The sequence below is a fragment of the Spermophilus citellus genome, assembly GCF_964194105.1.
Source record: "Spermophilus citellus genome assembly, chromosome: 3".
In the NCBI taxonomy this organism is placed as follows: domain Eukaryota; kingdom Metazoa; phylum Chordata; class Mammalia; order Rodentia; family Sciuridae; genus Spermophilus; species Spermophilus citellus.
Genome location: NC_138184.1, coordinates 224,292,591 through 224,311,719, shown reverse-complemented (window position 1 = coordinate 224,311,719; position 19,129 = coordinate 224,292,591). Strand labels below are relative to the sequence as shown.

The window sequence follows — 19,129 nt, the reverse complement described above, 5'->3', positions numbered from 1 at the left end:
TATGATTTTAGTAATCTCTAAATGACTTATAGTCCCTAACACAGTTTAATGCTATGCAAACAGCTGTTTATGTAATACTGTTATGCAAGGGAAAAATGGCAAGAAAACGCAGGTGTGTTTTTTATTTTGGTGGCGGGTACCAGGGGTTGAACCCAGAGGCACTTAATCACTGAGCCACATCCCAGCCCTTTAAAAATATTTTCTTTAGAGACAGGGTCTTGCTGAGTTGCTTAAGGCCTTGCTAAGTTTCTGAGGTTGGCTCTGAACACACAATCCTCCTGCCCCACCCTCCGGGGCTGCTGGGATTACAGTGCACTGTTGTGCCTGGCAGTGCAGATGCAATTTTAAAAAATGCTTTCAGTCTGCGTTGGCTGAGCCTGCAGCTGCAGAAACCTCAGGCATGGAAGGCTGACTATGTTTTCTTATGTTTGCCTGAAATCTGTTTCCCGTCCACTTTGATGCCAGACACAATTGGAAAGGTAGATGAGCTTTTTACAGCATCTGCTTGAAATGTAATAACTTTCTTAAACTAATATTTTACATGGGTCTAATAAGACACCATACACTTCATGAATTTGTAAAGGGGCAAATTTTCATAAAAGAAGAATTAATATTCTTCTCTTTTTTAGAATATTAATGGCTGAATCAATTTTCTATTTCTCTGTTACAAAAACCAAGAAACCATTTTGTTAAATTGAAATGTTTCTCTAAGATAAAACAAATTTCAAGAACCCCAAAAGCAAATAGATCCTGAAGTATTTCTGTAGGTCAGTGGAGCGTCTATTATAATTCATACAAGCAAATTCAACTTCAAAAACTACTCTGCATTGTGGGATTTCAGTTTGGGAAGTTAATTCTTCCATCGAAGGCAGCGTTTCCCTGAGCCAAACAGAAACAACCACCTTGTTCTCAGGCAGACCTATGGTTGCTGGACGGCACCAAATTAGTGCAAAAAAATATTTTAAAAGTAGATGTTTGGTGTAATATAGTGTGTATACACCAATAATATAGGTAGTTGTTATGATTAACTTAGTTTTCTAAGGCTAATTTATTCCTGGCTAGAGACTTCCAAGAACCTCCAAGATAAAGAAACAAAGTGGGTAGGCCCCTTCTCCTCCTGGTCCCTGGAAACGTGGCAACCAAAGAGGGAGACTTCAGATTCCACCAGCAAGTGTGACTGAGCCCTTTCTCTTTTAGATTGGATATTCTTTCCAGGAAAATTATTCTTTCCTAGGTGTATATAGTCCATATTATCTCAGAAGGCTCTTGACCTTGTACAGGTGGACATGAGCCTTCCAACATGAACCTTCAAAATATTTTAGGTATGGTTACAGAAATGCCATGGTGGTTTTTATTCTATAATATGATATTCATGACACCATGAAACGATTTGCTTTTCTGCCTCAGATAACACAACCCACAAACCATAGCATGGCTTCTCTCTGCTCCAAAACCCATCTTGCCTCCTTGGCCCTAAACTTCAGAAAAACATAGATATTTAGAGACATTGGTGGCCTCTCCCCAGTTCAGTTCCCTTGATGTATATAAACAATGGTGGAAAGTATGGAAATAGTGGCAGAGGTGACCTGAGATGACTCCAGGAGAGTGACAATAGCTAGAGGACAGGATTGTGAGGGGACTGAACTCCATGGCAGGGGGGAGGGGGCCTCCATGGGCTGCATTTCTCTCCTGGCTCTTCCCCGAGGGGCCATTTTTCCCACTCAATATTCTGGGTTAACAGATCCCGATGCTTCAGGCCAGTGTGTCTTTACTTACCCAGATGATGGACACCTGGTCTACCTTTCCTCTCTTTGTCCATCAGATTTTACCTCTTTCCTAAATGCATCCTCAGCCACCTCAGATTAAGTGGCTGACCCTCTTTGATGGCTATAATCTTCATTCTTATCACTCCTTACTGGGTAGATGTCCTGCTAAAGGCAGGGGCCAACCTTAATGATGTTTGCAGTTTCAATGAATAATAATGTACTAGCGGGAGCTAAATGGATGTTCATTGACTTGTATAATTACCATCAGTCCATTAAGTGTGGGTAAACATTTGTGTAGCCTCTCCAATAATCACCCTCCATGCAAGTGCAATTTAAAAAGTGAGCTTCCTACTCTCAACTAAAATCTTAAAACAAGCCAGCATTCTTATTCTTCCCGACAAAGGAAATGAACATGTTGGGTACAGAAAAGATATTAATGATTCTTTGTCCACTAGACTTTGGTAATTGTTAGAAAACCATTAAGGGAAAACCCTCAGGTCGAAAGAAAACCTTTATGAAATTCAAAGGCAGAATTCTGTTGTGTGTTTTTTTTTTTTTTCCAGGAGCATCCCTGTTTTCATGGCTTTATTTATAACTTAAGCCTGGTTGTCTTAATGCATGGGAATGCTTAGTCCCTTGAGGCAAAGCTACTTTATTCTGGCAAGCAGAGCAATTGCTATTTTGATAGATATATTTCATTGTAACTGTCCTTTCCCCTGGGTTACCAAGAGCCTCTTGGGAATGCATGTAGAGAAAAATGGTGGCCAAGAAATACGGCTGAGATGGATGACAAAGTTCGTTTATGGCACACGCTCTGTTCTGCTAACTTCCATGTCCCCCACCCCGCCACCATTTGCTGGAGAACTAAGGAATTTTAGGGTATTGGAGCATTAAGGAATATATATTTTGAGAAACATAGCGAATAGGTCTGAATTTAGAATGTTAATTCAAAGTAGACTAGATGGATATTAACTATATTAGGACCCGACTTGCATCCTGTAAGCACAGATGGTATTCGACACACTCTTTTTCTGGATTGCCCAGTGGAACCAAATGATGATAACCAACCACCAACACCAAGCAGGGCACCCTCCCAGCATTGACTTAATTTCTAACAGAAGTGTGTGTATTTCTGCATATTTCCCTTGCTCATGTCCTTGTTCATCTGATCATCATGGCCACAGACCATGTTCCCTTTGCATCTCCCAAGGATTGGCTTTCTTCTCCTTCTCTACCCAGCACAGGCCAGCAGGCACAATTTTGGAGGAATTGATGGGAGATTCTGCTCCCAGGAGCAGGCTTAGTGAACAGCCTGGCTGAGGCTTCAGAGCCCACCCACAGAGGCATTGCTACCCTTCTCACCCAGAGAAGGCAAATATGTTATAGGTCCCCAGACATATTTAGACATGGTCACATTTAACACACAGATGTTCTTTTTCACTGTCTCTGTCTTGCACGTGTGAAACAATCAGAGAGCTCACCACTGGCACATTTCCCCCTTTCCCTTCCTCCATTTCCAGGTTGCAAAAAACCCAAGAAGTAACAACCAAGCCTACTTTGTGAGAGCAAGTCTAGTGCAAGTTGTTCCTCATAATCACACAGATAGAGTAGGACGGTTATGAATTGAAAGTAGGTGAGAAAGAGCCTTCTTTCTTTCCCTCCAAAGAATAGAATATATGACTGTTGGATCCCTCTTCTAAAGTTGTTTTGCTCTTCCTTCTACTACATTCTCAAAAGGCCTTATCACAAAAGCAGGAGGGCAGTCTTGCTACACGTCCTTTGCTGTGTGCTGGGTAGGGCCCAGTGTGGTGTCCTTCTCTCAGCAGCTGACACACCAGGACTCTCCAAGGCAAGGGACAAGCTCCAAACTCCAGCAGAGACCCCAAGTTACCACACAGGTAGTTTATATGTGCTGAGTGACAGGACTCGAAATTCTAAGAATATCTGAAGAGAGTCATTGCTTGGGCTGTAGTTTCCTCGCCCATCCCGCCCTCTAGGGCCCAGTCTACACCTAAGGTTCTGTGACCGTGGAACAATTCTCAAAGCAAAATGTTGTAAGAATGGCAAAATATCAAGAGGTTTGTTACGGTGGACTTCACCTAGAAGCATCTTCCTTTTATTTTATTTATTGATTGCATGTCGCTGGGCTTTGAACCCAGGGCCTTATGCATGTTAGGCAAGTTCTCTACCATTGAGACCCATCCCCAGCCCCATCATTTTCCTTTTATTGTGGAGCACCAAAAGTAAGTTAACATTGAGCCGGGAATGGTGGTTCACACCTGTGATCCCAGAGGCTTGGGAGGCTGAGGCAGGAGGATTGCGAGTTCAAAGCCAGCTTCAGCAAAAGCAAAGCGCTAAGCAACTCAGTGAGACCCTGTCTCTAAATCATAATATATATATATATATATATATATATATATATATATATATATATAAAGAGGCATCAGGAGATGCCTCTTTTTCCAGGTTGCTGTCTACACTGTCTCTATGCAATAATCAGCATAGTTGCATAGTCAAGGAAATCTGCTAAGCCAGGTTGTTTTCCTGCTGTGCATGGGGTGAATATGGAGGCAGACAAAAGCCTTTTGACATCAGTAAGCTTCTGACTGCACCTGTCTTTCAGCTGCTGAGTGGGAGAACATTCCACATGATGGCAGCATCGGTTGAGCTGTGTGCCAGTCTAAGAATTCAGAACCAATGTGGTGGAAGAGGAGGAACGTCAGTTTCATCTGAACCCCTGTGGGGTTATTATCATAACAGAAGCACAATACTACGGCTAGAACAGGAGCAGGAATAGTGCTAATTGTGCTTTCAAACAGCATTGTCAGAATATAAATTTGGATGGCATTTATAGAATGTGAGAAATTAATCAAAGAGCTTTCAAGGCAGGCGCTTGAGTACTAGAAACATCTTAAAAGGCCTTTTTAAGATCAGAATATTAAAAAGAGATTTGAATTCTTTAGCTTCCAATTTCTTGTTGATCCTTGTGAAAGGGTGGGAGGAAGGATGGAGTAAAGCGTTTTTTACTACAGAAGATAATTTCAGCAGTTGTTGTTCTTATTTACTAAGTTTCAAAATACAGAAAATTGTAGACTTTAGGCTCAGAAACCAATTGCAAATAAAACACATTTAAGTGCACATAAAAATAAATTGAGATTATCTACCATAAAAACCTCCTCAAATGAAAGGCACTAAAAGCTTCAGGTTGTCACATATCAGAGACGAAACAATTAGATGGGATCTGACATCTCCTAGAGAAGAGATCTCCATGGAAACCACTGGTGCTTTAGCATCAAAAGTGATAATTTGAAGCACTTCAACACAACTGCTGCTATTAATTGTAATTTAATTTAAATTGCAATATTAGTTTTGCAGCAGGGCAGGCTGGATGATGAATCTACCCCCTTATTCTTCTCAGCTTCTTTCTTTCATTTTCATTTTCTCTTTTCAAATCTGAGTTATATGGCAGAAAATGATTTTTTTTTCTCAATTAATTTGTGTGGCCATTCACTATTGACAGATATTTCAGAAATAGGAAAACAAATGGCTATCCACTAAGATGCAGAAGGTACAAGAAACATTCTTTTATTTTAAAGAGATACTGCTGACCCTGCTTTGGGGGGGAGAGGTTTCTCAGCATCAGCAGGTTTTTACGTAGGCTGAACCACCTGTGTGGCCTGATGTCATTTGATATCTTTATCCTTCACTTCAGCTTCTCAAGAAAGCTAGCTACCAGAATTTCCTATGTCAAGGGGTAAGGAATTTTGCATCTTTGACTTCTAACTTGAGAATTTAAAAAGCCAGACATCAACCAGCTTCTTAAATGAGAGAGGAATGGCAGCCACTGGTGTGATTGTCTAAGATCCAGTGACCAAAAGAGGTTAATTGAGTGAAATAAGACAGCCTAAATGAACTTGTCACCATTTGCTACTTGTCATAATTATTTAGAGAATACTAGCTTTTATGTGAAAAGGACTGAAAGAGCAATCCGTTTTGTAATCTTTCCTCCTGGCATCTGTTTCTCAGTGAAATTCTGACTCTTCTTAATTGCCTTTCAAAAAAAAAAAAAAAAAAAAAAGATTTACTGCTGTGCCCAGACAAGGGTGACATTGCATTCTTCTGTCAGATTAACTATAATCAGGTATTTTAATTGGATATAGCTCTTTATTGATAGACACACAGACTTTGTGTTTCGGAAAATAAACCAAGATAAGATAGACAGTATCTATTTTCATATTAGACAAATAGGTCTTGCTATTTCTCAGGTGGGCAGATTGTTCATTCTTTCATGTTTGGTTATAATTATTTATAAATCAATCGTCAAAGTTATTGCTGGATAATGTGATGGGCACTTGCAGATGATCGATTGTTACTGCTAGCGTTGACAGATTGCACCTCTTTCTGTATTGGAGCAGGTGAAAACCAGAACAGAGAGTGACTAACTCAAAGCCCCGTGGCTGGCAGGTGCTGGAGTCACCAGGACCTGGAGACGTCATTGGATTTCTCATTTTGGCATTTTCCTGTAGCTCTTGGACATCTTGCACATGGAGATAGGAACCCCAGAGCATGGGCCACGGGGTGGCTGCATGGTGCAGGGCTGCCCTTACTGACACTAGCATGCTCCTCTTGTTGGAGGTTGGTTGTCACTTCTGTCCCTGTCTGCCTTGGGGTGTTTCTAAATTCCTGTGGACCTTAACAGGAGTGTGGGAATGAAGACATTCCAAATCTGGGGGGGATGTGATAAATTTGGGAATTACCATTCAGACCCCATCTAGGAAGACGCTATTTCTCCTGCTCTGTGGGTTTTGGACCACACTAGAGGACAGGGGTGGGGGGCGGTGGGGAGGACAGCAAATAATTCCTTTCAGGATGAGTCTTTGCCCCTGTTGCCTGGTGTTCCTTGGCCTTGGGAAAGTTACTATGCCTCGTTAGGCCTTTTCTGATGTATCTTGGGGGAAAGCAAATTGATTTGAAAGCGCTCTGGTTCAGAACTTTCAAACAAGCAGGCGCATGCAAATCACAGGGATCTCTTTAAAATGCAGATTCTGACTGAGCTGGTCTGGGTGGGGCCTGGGGGTCTGTATTTCTAATAGACTCCCTGAGTGCTTGAATACCTAGCTCCCTTTGAATCATAGAACTTTAATTGAGACCCTTGGTGGTTCCTATCTCCAGCTGTTCTTTGTGTGCATGTATTTTAATTTAATGTGGTGCCTGAGAGGGAATGGAAATAATTCCTTCTGTGAATCTTGTCTTTTTGTTCTTCTTGGATGAGTCATTTTTGCTTTTAATGATCTGGATGCCAGAATGCCCTACGGTTCCATTTCCTTCAGCTCTATTTCTTTTCAGTGTTGTGAAAGTTTGAATGGGAATACTGCTTTAGCTTCTGACTGTAGTCTTTCATGTAAGGGTGAAAGTCTATTACTAATCCACATTAAGATGAGTTTAAAGCTAAATGGGTAAGGAGTTTGATAAACAGTCATCTTATGTATGTCTGTGAACACCTTCCCTGGTTCAAAACAAAAATACAAGGTGGTTTTCTAAAGCAAGTGCAAAATATCTGGACAGTGGAACTCAGGTTCTCGATGCATTCAAAGGCATAAATGAGACAAATAAATTATTAACAATCCTGCATCATTGTTTTTCTGGAGTTTATGGATTTGGTTTCTGAAAAGCATTCTTGTTTCCTTGCTGATTCTTGCCTGGGTACGGGGTGGTGCAGCGAGGGAGCATGCCAAATTGGGGTGGAAAAGGCATATTATGGTGTGTTAAATATCCCAGTGCACCAGAGTGACTGACCATGGCTTTATGAAATGCTGGCCAGGGATCTGGATGTTCACCAGGCCTGGTGGGCACACCTGTTCTACGAGAGTCTCAGCTAAGACAATCTGTGGTTTCCCTTATCAGCAAAGCTGTGTAGGCCAGAATTGGCAGAATCATATAAATGGCCTCAGTTTCCAAGAAGGTGGTTGAGAAAATACTGATAGAAGCAGGGGGAAAGCAACTGGTCATAGTGAGGAACCACAAATGGACATTTTAAGGAATTCCCTGATATCCTTTACCCTTGGCATGGCTCTCAGATGGGAGTCTTCAGGAGACCCTGGGTCAGTCCTCTTCAGGATTCTGCTAAGAGACACCCATGGGGCAAGTATTAGAGAAGCTTTGGACATCTGGGATTTATGACGTGGGAACTTGAGAAGAACCACTTTTCTGTCATCTGAGACCTGATTAGGAGATGAGTTCCATCACTGTGGGAACCGACAGGCACATGCCATCATTTTGGGAATCAGGCGAGGAGGAGGGTCCTTCTATTGCCCCTCTGTGCAGGTTCCTAATCAATTCAAAGACCACAATTTATAGATGGCTCTCCTGGAAATGGCTGGATGCTACCGGTTGGCTTTTGTCACCATCATATGTCTTTTAAAGGAGTAGAGTGAAGAATAAAATGCATTTTAAAAAAGGCTTGATCTTCTGCTGAAGCCCCTGCCTCTCCATTGTAGAGGCTGCAGCGTCCAGCTTGGGGTGCCTAACATGCTCCTTCTCTTTGGACAGGCTCTGCCCATATTTATGGGATGTCTGCATGACAGCTGCTGTTTCATCAGAATGTGAAACTGGCCCTTTTTATTCCTAAGTTTCCAGAAACTGGTACCTGGAGGAGAAGGGTGCTGAGAACACAGTGGAGCAGGCCCAGATGGCAGACGCGGGCAGACCCTGCTCCACCGAGTGGTCTACGGGGGAAGGGGAGTGAGCAAACCTAAAGCGCTTTTAAAAATTAATTCTGCACATATATTAAGTCTTTTATCAATGCCCCTCTGGGCCCTTGGTTTTGAAATACTCTTTTTAGCTGCATTAGCACCCCAATCCCAAGACAATGCCTCTTATTTCTAAGACAGCTGACTTCAGAAAGTGAATATAAAAGCTCCATGCTCAATATATTTCCATTACCGTTTGAACTATTTTCTTCTCGAATTAACTGTAGACCTCAGAAGACAAATGTCTTTGCTTGTTGGTCTGTGGAAGGGCTAATGGTCATTAGAGGAGCTGGTAAAACAAACTCTCCTTGGTTATTAAGCTGCCCAGTGCTTCCCTACAAACGGATCCCCTGGTGCTGGCTCATGTTGTTACAAAGATAATATGATAAGCTCCTAACACAAGCCACGGCTCTGTCACAGCTTTTCTTCTCCTCATGTCAACAAAGTGTGAAAAAATATTTAATTGGCTCTAGCGGCCTTGAGGATGATTTAGTCCATATTGGAGCGGGGGGGGGGGGGGAGAAAAATGGAAAAAAAAGAGATGTGTGTTTAGCAGTAGTGATTTCACCTTCATGTATGCAAATTATACACCATTCTAGAAACACCAGGGATTTTTACCTCCATGTATGCAAGTTATGCACCATTCTAGACTTCCGTATCACAGTTAAAGGGTGGGAAAAGGAGATAGTAAAATAGATCAGAATAAACAAGTGGAATTCTTTATGTTTAAATTCAAATGTTTCATTAGGAGGGCTGGGCATGCAGCTCAGGGGTAGAGCCCCTGACTAGCACGTGTGAGGTCCTCAGTTCCATCCCCAGCACTGGGGGGAAAGCTGGAAAAAGCTCTAACTCAGCAAGGGCCACTGAACTTTAGACCTGACTGTGCTACTCTCTGTACACTTTTGAGCAAGAATCTCTGGGGATGGAAACCAGCTAGCAGGATTTCTACAAAGCTCCCTAGGTAGCTCTACCGCTCAGGCAGGTAGATCACACCATTGCTGCTTATTCAATATTTGCAGAGGAAACAGATTGCATTTATTTTCTCTGGGAGGCATTTTTTTCTTATCTTTAAATTATGGCTAAAAATGTCCAGTTAGCCTACGTTTTGGGGGTTACTGCATTGAAAGCACTTTGGCAATTGAAGTCATTTTACAGAATCATCATTACTTTTGTTTGTATTCTTTCCAGTTTTCTAAAAGTTAAAATTCCTAAGTAAATGACTGAGACCATTTTTAGCTTTTTCTAAGGAGGATTTTCCAAAGCGATTCATCTTATCTTCTCTCATCAAAATAACTGCATCCCACATTCTTATGGATTTTAATGTACATTTATACTTTAACGTAAAATAGATTTAATTTTTTAAAAGCCTTTCATAGTTGCTCATTGGTTGCTCCTAGGCAAAAACTCGAGAGCAGAATCAGAATCTGACTGTGTCTTTAGACATTTCTGAACAGTATGGTAACAGGTGAAATCATCCATAGATCTCAGAGGAATGAATCACCTTATCATTTATTCATGATCTGCATCTACACAGCGACTTTCCCGTGAAAATCTGGTGACTGTGGCTCAAAAAGATAATGTGGATAATGTTCCTGCCACTTTTGAGGCCACAGGCCTAGAGACACAAGGTCCTGATTTGCCAGCACATGTGGAACTGGCATTTATTTCCAAGTGGGACAGGCGGGGACTCCCTGGGGACAGGGAGAACTCACCCAGGGATTCTACAACAGTGTTTTTTAAAATGATGAATTGGCAAAAGAGGTGATGCTCCTTATTTGGAGAGTTTTGTGCGACCCTGAGTGTCCCTTTAGCTCCGTGATGGGAGGCCATAGAGTTGCCTATGTGAGATGAGAATGTACTCAGAAGTGGGGTACAGGAGGAGGCCTCAAGGTGGGGGAACAGGAACCACTGAGCTTAACATTCTTGGGGCCCAAGAAAGGAGTCAAAAATGAAAGCTGTAACCTGCTGGAGTCAGTGGTTCTGCCATCAACTGAGAAGTCACCATGGCAACGGGTACCACTGGGTCACCCTGTACTTAGCCAGCCCCACGTGACGAGGTTAACAGCTGAAAAGACTGTCAGGCATAGACCTCGGAAATGCATCTCTGAGTGCTCTCCCAGGTGGAGTGGGGGTTGGGGGGCTGATGGTCTGGAGAGAAGGGGATAGGATCCTCAGCTGAATAGGGCACACACTCTATGGCAGTGCAGGAAGGGAAAGAAAGCTAGAAAGAGTGGCGAGGAAAACTGCCAATGAAGAAAAATCCACAGAAAGGCGGAAACAATGGCTTTAGACATTGTACCAAAGCTGGATGTTCATGCCCTTTGAATTTTTAACGGTGGTGTTGCAGAGAGCTGGAGGCTGGTTAGAAAGGAACCGAAGGCAGCCCCCTGGCCCAGGCACGTCTGCCCAGGAAGTAGCACCTGGGAGTTGCCGGAGAGGAGGACCCTGCTTCCCTTCGTTTTTAGTCATGTTTGTGACGTCATTTCCGTCATGTGGCTGAGCCCTGGAAGAGCACATTCCCCCACTGCTTCTCAGAACTCAGGCCTGCCAATCTGCCCTTTCAGGCATGTGGGGAGCCTGTGGCAACTCAAGCCAGTCTCTCTGCTCTTCCCAGGTCCCTCAGATAAAAGCCTAGTTAACACCTCCACATCAGGACAGTGCACCTGGAGTGACAGTGCACCTGGAGTGACAGTGCACCGGTAGGTGGGGTTGGGACAGCAGAAGTGTCCTTAGTGGGAGCATTTGGCTTGGAGCTCAGATGTGCTGACTTTGGTTCATATTCCTGTACAAGAGAACACACACACACACACACACACACACACAGACACACAGCAATAATGAAAATAAGAGAACTAAACATTCAAATCACAAAGTTAAAAAAGAGCAAATATAAATTTAAAGAAATAAAGATAAAAGTACATGATAAGAATAAAACAAAAATCATAAAACTAATAAGGAAATTCAGGAGCTGCTTCTTGGAAAGAAAAAGGAAAAAAAGAAGATAACCTAATCAAGAAGAAAAAGGTGTGTGTGGTTGCAGGGGGTGACATAAATATTCAATATGGAAAACTAATAAGAAAATTTCTAGAATTAAAATTAAATTATTATAAAAGCTTATTTTGTTCAACTCGATGTAAATGAATTTGAAAACCTATTAAAATGCATGAATTTCCAGAAAAACATAAAGTCACAGAAATGATCTGAGATAAGAAAGGGAATCTAATTAGATCAATTATCATAAAAGAAATTAAGAGGGTTGTCAAAGACTGACTCAAACACAAAGCACCGAGCTCAAGTGGTCGTGCAGGTGAAATCTACCAGTTAATGTGTCAAGGCCAAGTTTATCATTGTCAATCAGTGTGGCCCAAGGAGCAGCAGCAACATATCACCTGGGAGCATGCTGGAAACACACTATCTCAAATCCTCATCCTGATCAGCTGAGCCTGCCTTCTTTACTAATTCCCCACATAATTCTAAACACATTAGTTTCAATGGCAATGACTCGAATCAACATACTTGGAAAAGGACAAAGAAGTTCAGCATGGTGCGATGGGGAGTCACAGGTAATCAAATTATGCATAATCAACCCCAATAAAAATTCTAGACAATCCTAATAAAGAGACAGGAATTCTTAAGTTCACATGGAAAAGTAAATGTGCAAAGATGGAGTGGAAAATTCTGAACAAACAGAATCATAGGAAATGCAATCATAAAACCTCAGTGAGTGCTCAAAGCCTGCTTCTGTCTCATGAAGAGCCAGACCCAGTGTCACAGACCGGGAAGTCCAGAAGAAAGCTCACACGTGAAGGGCAAGTTAAACAGGAAAAAAGGTGCAGGGAGAAGGCTCAGCCAACGGTGCCTGAACGACTGGTCCCATTGCTTCCCTCTGCAGAGCCAGGGAGAATGCCCCAGAGGCCTCTCACTATCAGACACTCCTGGCTCTAGGCACAGGTCCACCAAGGGGGAAAAGTTAAGCTAAATTTACTGAATATGTAAAGAATCCTTATTAATCAATTAGCAAATGACCAGCAAACCAATAGGAAAGGATATAAATATATAAATAACTCTTTGGACAAAGAATATAATAGACAGCTCATGGAAAAATAAATGCATATGCTATATATACATATACAAAGGTACTTGATCTCACCTGTGGTTTAGGAAGTACCAATTAAAGAAACAATTTTATTTTTCAAATAAAAATTAACAAAATGTAAAAGAACATTATGATGCGCTGTGTGGATGGAGGTGGGAGAAGGCAATTGTTGGACAGTTGATAGGAATGTGCCATTGGAAGGTGATCTGTAATAGCCGTCAAAGTTAAAAACGCATTTGTCCTTAGCTTGGGAGGATGAGACAAGAGGATCACAAGTTCAAAGCCATCCTTAGCAATTTAGTGTGGCCAGAAGCAACTTAGCAAGACCCTACCTCTAAGTAAAGAAATAAAAGGGCTGGGGATGTAGCTTAGTGGTTAAGGGCCCCTGGGTTCAATGCCCAGTACCAAAAAATAGAAAAATAAATCCTTTGACTCAATAAAACCATGGGTATAAAGCTATTTGCCATGAAAACATTGTTATTTAAAAAAAAAAAAAAGATTAGCACAATGAAAATGACCATTAGACCCAATTCTGTAACTTTTATCTGACTTGAGATACAAATGTGCTTGGTGCTTTTGCAGGAAAAGCAGAATTTGGAACATTTGTAAGAAAATGCACATTAGCAAGTGGGTAGCAATAACTTTTCTTTACACTGGAGTAAGTGTGTGTTGTGTTGTGTTGGTTACTGGAGAGGAAAAAAGACAAATAGGATAATAAAGAAGTTGAGTGTAAGAGATAAAATGCATTAATTATGCAATCTTAGCACAAGGATGAGAAAAGAGGTCTGCTCAGAAATAAAGATGTAATTATGAGAGCCGGAAAGATTATTTTTAACTGTTCGCAGGTGGTAAAGAAAGCAAGCTACAAGCTCATATTTATGAAGGAAACAGAACAGATATGCGCAGTTTCTGAATGTTCGTCATATCCATAACTCTTTTTGCACATGAAGATATAAAAATATTTTATCTTCAGATGGTAGAAAGGAAATTTGGAATATAGACAATAAATCAACTCATTAAAAGTCATAGCAATCGGGTGGGATGGCTTCAGAAACCAGAGGCACTGTTCAGTGGCAGGGCTTTGGTGGGGTGAGTAGACAGCTTGGCCCCCAGTTCCCAGTGCCTGACAGAAATGTCCAGGAACCCGTGGGGCATGGGGAGGTGGAGTGGCCTCGAGGACCGTGTTCCCCGTGGTTCCCCGCGACAGCTAGGAACCTGAGCGACTCCCCGGGAGGAGTTTGACTTTGGATCCTTCACCCAGCACTCCTGACACCTCTGACCGTGGGCCTGGGTGAGGGGAGAGCTGTGTGGGGTTAACCACCTTGCACTTGGCTGGTCCCACCGCTTCCCTCTGCAGGGCAGGGAGAATTCCCCGTGGGCCTCTCACTATCTGACACTCCTGGCTCTAGGGCCCGGAGCCAGAGACTGAGCCCAACAGTGGTCACAGCTTCAGAGGCCTATTCTCTGGGGTCCTCCTGGGGTGAGATGTAGCACGTCACATGCCTTCTGGGGTCCTCCTGGGGTGAGATGTAGCACGTCACATGCCTTCTGGGGTCCTCCTGGGGTGAGATGTAGCACGTCACATGCCTTCTGGGGTCCTCCTGGGGTGAGATGTAGCACGTCATATGCCTTCTGGGGTCCTCCTGGGGTGAGATGTACCACATCACATGCCTTCTGGGGTCCTCCTGGGGTGAGATGTAGCACGTCACATGCCTGGTAACCTGTGCTACAAATCCTGTGGGACAGCGTAAGGCATCCTCTTCATAACGGGAAGGTCCCGGGGGCTGAAGCCTGGTCCTGGAGCCCCTGGCCTCTGCTAATGATGTTCTGAAAAAGGTTCCAGGAGGGGGCTGTGGTGTGATGTGTCTGTATCAAGTGCCACGAATGTGAGAATGCAGCCAAGTCCCAGCAGGACACCCGTGGGGCAGCCGGTGCAGCCTGCGGTCGGTCCTTGGCGCAGGGATGGGTGGCACCACACACACCTGGATCCGTTTTTTCTGGTGTTTGTTTTTACGTTTTACAGAATGTGCAAGGCCATCTGCACTTGGCTTCCTGCTGGCCGCTCCCTCCCCTTCCAAGGAAATGAGAGTCCCTGAATTTGATAAAGAGAAACTGGAGCTGGAGAGAGTCTGAGAGGGGAATCGCAGCCACTGCCCCGTGTTCTGTGTCCCTTTGAATGGACCAGAACTCAGCGCGGGGTTGCTTTCCCTACTGGTAACCACTGTTCTAAAGGGCTGCTAAGGGCCATAGACTGAGGCTGTGAAGGACCAGATTATTATCAAGGGGGAAGAACGAGGCAGAAAAGCAGATGTTTCTGAGGAGCAGGGCGGGGGTGGCTCAAATCCACCTAAGCTCCCATGTGGGAGGGTTTGTTTAGTCTCCCCCGAGGGGTGTGTTCTGGAGCCTCCGCTAGGCCTTGGTGACAAACCACTTCTCTGTTTTCCGAGCTCCAGTCGTGTGGGAATCACCTTCTCTTTTTCTTTCTTTCGTGACCATGTACAGCTCCAGTGGTTTATCTCCTCATTTTCACGGAGAGGAGCCCATTTGTTGTTTACCCCAATGCACAGATACCAGGTCACATCTGCAGGCAGCTCGGTTGCCTGAGGAGGCTCTAACCTGCCCTCTCTCTATTGAAGGATGATGAGCAAGCACCGGGGAATGTGAAGTGGCCCAGAGCCACAGGGGGACTTTGGCCTGGACAGAATCAGGACTGAGAGAGGAATGAGCAGGAAACAACTTTATCATGTATTGAATTCCTTTTCCACAATGGTTTGGTGGCCCACTATCAAGGCCACCACATGGTCACAGACTACAGTGTAGATCACATCTCTTGGAGCTGGGTGGTGCACAGCCTGACTAACCATAAGTGTCCCTCATGTTTGGAAACACTGACAGAGCCCCAAAGCACTGGAGAGGGGGTGAGCAACTCAGCGTCTTCCAGAAGGGAAAATGGATATTGCCCTGGACTACATTTCCCTTTTTATCCTTTGATATCAGCTAAGACACAAGAAAAATAAGTGTATGGGAACAGAAAGACTGCAAGACCTTAGGGTAGATGTCTGGAATTCTAATTTCCATTCCAACATCAGGTTTCTGCAACAATAGATATCCTGGTAGAAGTGTGAATTGGGTGGCCCTGGTGGGTCACTTGGACCACGAGACCCTCTCTTCTTCCCAGCAAGGCATATGGTTCATTTTCAGAAATGCACACACTTCATTTTAAAGCAGCATCTTTTGTGAGAGTCTTCAAATGAGGTTTGCAGCCAATTCCAAACACTGAATGGCAACTTCACAACTTCCTCAAACAGGCTGCTCCCAGGACCCGCCTCCTCCCCAAGCCTGGCTTTCCTCTCCTGAGCGTTTGTTTCACATCTGCTTTTCCAGTTTCAAACAGGCAGGGGAGGTCTCCTGGAATTTCCATAAACAGCTCTTCTCTCTGGAGAGCTTCCTCATGAAATGCTCGGAGGAGACCCCAGCTCATTGCATTGGCCCTTTTATTTGTGGGTGTGCCACCTAACGGCCCCATTGTTTTGGGGTGTTTTTTTTTTTAAGAGAGAGTGAGAGAGGAGAGAGAGAGAGAGAGAGAGAATTTTTTTTTAATATTTATTTTTTTAGTTCTCAGCGGACACAACATCTTTGTTGGTATGTGGTGCTGAGGATCGAACCTGGGCCGCACGCATGCCAGGCGAGCGCACTACCGCTTGAGCCACATCCCCAGCCCCTGGGGTGTTTTTTTTAAAGGGGGTGTTTAATTTTTTTATTTTGGTAGCCTTCCTTCGAGGGCTTGCCAGTGGCCCCTCTTACTTGGTGAGTGATTCTCAACTACAGGCAGGAGTCAGGGGAAGGTTTAATATCTGCAGATAACAGCGCCCCTGCCCAGAGGGTCTGATTTGATGGCTCAGAGATGCAGACTTCAGTGGAGACCTTTCAAGAGCTCCCTGGGTGATTAATTCTAAAGTGCTGCAGAGACGGAGGTCAGCCCTAGATTAGCACTTTCAGACTTCCCGGTGCGAGGGGCGAGTCACCTGGGAGTCCCCTAGGATGGAGCTAGGCCAGTGCCTCTGGGGGCGGGGGGCTGAAGTTCTTCATCTCCCAGCTGAGCGGAACTTGTTGGAGAGCCCCTGTCCGAGTCTACTTCTCCCCATCCCCAGGTCCAGCCAGCTCTGGCCCCTCTCACCCTTGTTCTCCTGTCCTAACCCTGTGCAGACCTCACAGTACTGATTGGAAGAAATGGGGCCTTGGGGGATGGGTGGTGGTTTTGTTTCTGAATATCTAAAAGCAAGGACCCCGATTCTACTCTGATATCAAAGATGATCTGGAAAAAGCAAAATGCTTAGCTCAGCACCGGGTGTGATGCTGCTGTGCGGGCCCAGAGTAGGTATGAAAGTCACTTAAAACCAAAGATATTTAAGACTCAATAGATGGAGAAAGAGATGTAATTTGAACTCGCCTTATCTGACAAAAAGCAGAAAGTTCTAGAAAGTGAAGCCACCATCCCTTTTCAGGGTGAGTTCTTCTCCCAGGCAGAACAAGAATAAACCTACCATCCATGTCCTAACCAGGAGTGCTTTATGGTCATGAAGGAGGGATCAGAACCCGTTGTGCCTGTATAACAAGCACATCATAAACTTTATAATCTCTCATTTGTTCTGGAAACCCCTGTGTTCTTATATAAACTTTCCTTTCCCTTCCCTTCTCCCTGTAAGTTAGGAACATAGGTCTTTTGTTTTAAGCATTTATTAAGTTACCACTTTTGTAAGCTCCTCTGTGCACACAAATTAAGTTTTTTTTCCTTCCTGTTACTCTTTCTCTCATCAGTTTAATTTGCAGGCCTCTAGCACAGAATTTAAGAGGGTAGAGGAGGAGTTTTTTGTCTTTGATTCTGGGCCAGTGGAGGCTCTCTTAAGCCCTTCCCACATGTCTACATAAGTTCTCTGCCCCTTTTAGCCCTTCACCCTACATTGCCCCTTATATTACTGTTTACCTAAGTGAAAAAGAAAAAAAAAAACATCAAATCATGTTATTTAGATGAATCTCTGCCTTGGTTTGTAAGCTTCTTTCTGTCCTTTTAATAAGAGTTCACAGACACTTAAAAGTTTTTTTTTTTTTTTTTTTTTTTTTTTTTTTGTGTGTGTGTGTGTGTGTGTGTGTGAGCATTTCCCCAATTACTGAAGTGGTTAATGACTGGATCAATACTGAAACTGATGGACCCCAGTAAGAACCCTCTGTCAAGAGCAAGTGGCAATTTTCCTGCAAATATAACTCACATCACACAGCAGAGGCCAACCTTTACATGTGGGCAACAGAATCCTCATCTGATCATCGCATCCTAACTGAAATGTGTCCTGACTTGTATGCATTTTCATGACTCGATCAAAAGAGGGAAGTCATCTTGCATAAATCATGACTTTTAAAAAAAAATACATGAAATAAAATTGTTCAGCCCTGAGGTATGTCTCACCTACCTAAGAGCCAATGATTGTCTAATCAAGTCATAAAGGATAGCTGCTTGTGTTGGCTAGGGGTAGCACCCAGATGTTTCTTTTTTTTTTCCTTTCTTTTTTTAAAAATTATTTATTTAGATGTTTCTGAATCCAGTTTCTTGGCAGCATCTACCTGTAGCATCCAGAACCTCCATCATCTGGTCCACTCCTGGGTTTGGAGGAATTTATCTGAGAAACCTCTGTGTCTTTTCTCCTTTCCTCTCTTCTTTCTGCAGCGAGAGTTTTCCTTTGTTCCAGCCAGCCCTCCAGGAAAGCCGGCCTGTGTGGACGCCCCTCAGCAGTCACACAAGGGGATTCTTCCAGTGCCCTTGGCCTGTGGCGCCCCCATCCTGTCACAGGAATCCGTGTGCGGGGAACAAAGAGGGCTGTGGAGCCTGCAAATTGGCTATTCCGACCATGGCAGGATCTGGCTTTTGTCTAGCTTCAGGAAGGTTCCAGGCACAGCGAGGGCTGACTGTGCTGGAGCTGATAGAAACTAGCCAGGGCTGGAGCAGGACCAAAGCTACCCCACGCACACTGTTTATATGACCAACTGTCCCAAGTGGGAAGTCTGCGTCAGGGGAGGGTTAGAAAGGCTGCACTGGACCTTGAGGCTTTCGAGTAAATTGTGTCTAATAGAATAATAACCACCATTATTGTTGACATGATTGCAGCTAAGTGTGCTAAGTGTTTTAAGCACGTCACCTCACTGGGATTCTGCAAGTGAGGTCTTCGAATCGCCACTCTAGAGGTGGGGAGACTAGTATGGAAGTTTGCTCTGGGGGTGCTCCGCAGTGGTGGGCTGGGCCTCCTCCCTAGTTCTCTTCCTGTCTTTAGGGCACACCCTTGGAGACCCGCTGGATGTTAGGCTTGGAGGTCACTCAGGGATTTATGTCCCCTATACATTTTTGGTGGTGGGACTGCAAATTAGCACAACCACTCTGGAAAGTAGTGTGGAGATTCCGTGAAAGACTAGGAACAGAATCATCACACGACCCTCCTGTGTCTCGGGATCTATCCAAGAGAACTGACCTT

At 43.9% G+C, this 19,129-nt stretch overlaps 1 protein-coding gene across 2 annotated transcripts in view; it reads right to left on the bottom strand.

Moving 5' to 3' along the window:
• CNTNAP2 (contactin associated protein 2) overlaps positions 1-19,129 on the bottom strand; it is a 1,934,648-nt gene that overhangs the window by 8,601 nt on the left and 1,906,918 nt on the right. The window lies entirely within an intron of this gene.